This window comes from Silene latifolia, chromosome Y (assembly GCF_048544455.1).
Source record: "Silene latifolia isolate original U9 population chromosome Y, ASM4854445v1, whole genome shotgun sequence".
NCBI lineage: Eukaryota > Viridiplantae > Streptophyta > Magnoliopsida > Caryophyllales > Caryophyllaceae > Silene > Silene latifolia.
Genome location: NC_133538.1, coordinates 464,011,531 through 464,015,124, shown reverse-complemented (window position 1 = coordinate 464,015,124; position 3,594 = coordinate 464,011,531). Strand labels below are relative to the sequence as shown.

Sequence of the window (3,594 nt, the reverse complement as noted above, 5' to 3'; positions counted from 1 at the left end):
AAATTATAAGCAAGCAATTATTGTTGTGATGGATTGAGTTGGGTTATATCTTACAATCCTAGGAAAGTTTGGGTCCCGGAGCCGAATCGATTAGATTGTACAACACCTATATGTCGACTTAATCTTCCCTACTCAACAACATGCATGGTCTAATGAGACTCGAGTTGGGTTATGTCTTACAAGTCTCATTGAAAAGATAGAAGATGATAGTAAATGCAAGGATTCATAGGCTTAGCATTTCATCAAATATAACATGTGCATGAGTTGAGATCAAAACAAGCAAGCAAATAAAACATAAAAGCATATTAATTTAAGCATGAATCATTCCCCATGTTGGTTTCCCCTAATCACCCATTAACCCTAGCTAAGAGACTACTCACTCATTATCATGTTGATCATGCTAGCAAGGTTCACTACTACAATTCCCTTACTTTCCCGACGCTTTGTGGTCGACGCTTTTATAGGCGTCGACCCATTTTTTCAACCTATATCCATTTTATTAATATAATATTCATTTTTAATTAAAAACCACCCCCCTCTACAAAAATTTCATTTCTCGCGCTCTTCAATTCCCCCAAAAAAATCAAACTGCCTCACGTTGATCTTCTCACTTGCTGACCTAATTCATTTTGTGCCCCTCTAAGTCCTAATTTAAAAAATCATTTCACTTGCTGACCTGATTCAACGCTTTTAATTGCTATTCAATCGTCATATTGCTCATCTCTCTCGATTGCAAATCTTCACGTGTATGTAATTTCTACTTAATTTCTGATTTAGAGTTCAATTATTGCTTTAGTTGAATAAATCGTCTTAGAAAATTTCAAAATTGATTACAAATGCAAACCCTAATTCGGGTTGTTCGATCGCAGTGCGGAATTAGGTCGGAGATTGTATCTTCTGAGTTTCGTTGCTTCAATTCTTTGCCCTCCGTTGTTTCGGTATTTGCATTTCTTTCTACTAACGTTTCTTTTTTGTTTGTTGGATGAATTCAACGTTATTGGCTGTTAGCTGTGCGTTTGAAATTAATTTATGAGTTGCGTAAATAGTTGCTTTTTCTTCGGTTTTGGCCTAGCATCATGAATCCCACTTTTGCATATGAGTTATATTGAAGTAGACATTTGCCAGAATGATGAATTGGTATTACATATAGTGTTGTTTTCAATTGTCAACGATATCAATTGATTTCCTATTTATGAATAAGAATTCCTGGCATCAACTTAGACAAATCGCTTAATTGTTTTTGCGTGCTACATCGTTAATGTATTTGGTCTTTTATTTTTTTTTGGTTGTTTTCTAGGGGTGACTGGAAGACTTTAGAGCTGAAAGAATACAACTTCAATGCTAAAGGTTTACCTCCTGATTATGGTCATTTGCATCAGTTACTCATGGTTAGTTTATTTTGTTCCTTTCACCTGAAACTCTTCTACGATATAAAGTTGTTTCGTTCTGATGATTGGGGGTGTTAGCTTGGTTCAAATATGTGAAAATTTGAAAGAAACTTGGTTCATTTTGTTGCTGGCTGTGTCGATAGCATGGTTGGTCAAGGTTGATCATTTATATGAAACTATGCTTTAGTTTTTACGCACAGATTACCTCCTAATCGTTTAGGTAGAGTACAAAATGGTAAGATGTATGGAAAAAAATAAACTTAATCTCTTTGTTCCATGTGTTGTATATCATTGATTTGGATTTTATTATAGTTATCATGTTGATGACATTAGTTTTTGTTTTTTATGCAATTGGAGCCTTGCAAATGTTGACATATGCATGCGGCTGGATATAAATTGATTAGTTGTCATCTCCTATATGATTGTTTAAGATTTGATGAGTTAGATATTTCTTAATGGGTCTCTTTTAAATTTATAACGTATACTCATCCAATCAGTATAAATTACTAATTTTAATCTTTACTATGCACCTAAACAGATTAATGGAGGGCTCACACTGCTTTAAAAGTACGTGGTTTGATCTATTTAGCGTTTCCTTAACTAATATTTGTGTTTGTATTTACATTGAATATGTGCTTGTATCTGCACTGGTTAGCTAGTTGGCTTCTCCTCTATCTGGTCGTTTCACTTACGCTATTTTTGTTTATTTCAGAAAGTGTTTTCAAAGATGACGATGATTATGTTCCTATTGAAATGGTTAAGCTATAGTGTTGCTTTGCCGAAAATCAACGAATACATATCTTAGCTTAATAAGTGTTGTTTTCTCGCATGTCCATATCATCTATATAGTTTTACTTTAGGCATTGAACTTACTGCCTACAAAATATTTCTCCTTTCCTTATGGGCTAAGATAGCGTATGCTTTTAGGTACAAATAGGTGAGGAGCAAGTTAGTCTTATAATTGAACTTTACTCAAATAGGATATACTGTAAATGAAGTTATGATGACTCTCTATGTACAATGGTGCTTAATTTTATAATAATATTGTTCATTCTTCCAAAAAAAAAATATGAACGCGTCATCAGTTATTCTGTTACAATTTTCACCAAGCTGGTGAATATGTGCTTGAATCTTAACTCTTGTTAGAAGCACTTAGTTGGCTGTTCAATGAGTATAAATTCTAGAGGTTAGTAGACGTATACTAATGTTACCTGATGCCCTTAATGCTATACGTATACGTGACATTCGTTAAAATGAATTGACATTGGTGGTTTTGTACTTTTGTACATGGGAGCAAGGAATAGATGCCAGGTTACATAAATATTAAGCATATGCCCCTTAAACTCATGTTCAATATCATATACATTCCCATGTAAGGTTAATGTTGGTAGATTAATTGGAGTATAAATACTTCTCTAACATTTTGCCTTTTTTCGTGCTTCTCAACTGGAATGTAGGAATGAATATTGGTATGCTATGTACAATTGGTACGGAATGTTACCGTTCCGACTTCCGAGGACTATTGATGATATAACAACCACCACCACCACTACTACAAATCATTTGGTACAACCGCAGTTTTGAATTAGTTCAATGACCGAAGACTTGGGATTTCTTTAGCCTAATCCCGATTTCTTGGTGAGTTCACTCATTGTCTTGGGTGTTTATTTTGTTACTTGGAACATATTGATCAAAATGAGTAAACAAAGTTATTTCTTACATGAATTTGTTGGATGATAAAAATTTTGACGAATATTTTGATCATTTAATGAACATTTGATGAACTGACATTATTACGGTGTCGTTTAACTTTGACTTGCTCAGATATTCATGGAACTTTGTTGGAGATTGTTATTGTGTAAATGTTGATATCTGATTTTGGTTTCTTAGTTTCGTATTATTGAACTGTGTAATTGCTAATTTTTCTTATTATGTGATAATAAAGGGGTTTTAGCGTGTGGAGAATTGAGCATACTTAAATTGAGGCCTAGTGTCATCTTTATGTTCCTCTTTATTTCTTCTCTGCGTTTCTCGTATCTAGCTTTTCTTTACTTTAAATTTTTTTTTACAAAATTAAACGTGGGAGAATTTGAGGCTGTTTACTTCCTTCATGTACTGCATTATATGTTCCTAAGTTAATTACTAGATGATTTTGCTTGGTTGTTTTGCCGTCATTTTAATTTACCTTATACCTTTTGAAACAACT

The 3,594-nt window shown here is 33.5% G+C and overlaps 2 long non-coding RNA genes across 2 annotated transcripts; both read left to right on the top strand.

Moving 5' to 3' along the window:
* Positions 1-533: 533 nt before the first annotated feature.
* LOC141627159 (uncharacterized) lies at positions 534-1,369 on the top strand. The gene is made up of 3 exons (XR_012536718.1): positions 534-746; positions 870-938; positions 1,298-1,369. It is a non-coding gene; the product is annotated as an uncharacterized LOC141627159 (long non-coding RNA).
* LOC141627160 (uncharacterized) lies at positions 1,369-2,935 on the top strand. Its single transcript, XR_012536719.1, has 3 exons — positions 1,369-1,388; positions 1,927-1,955; positions 2,846-2,935. It is a non-coding gene; the product is annotated as an uncharacterized LOC141627160 (long non-coding RNA).
* Positions 2,936-3,594: the final 659 nt, after the last annotated feature.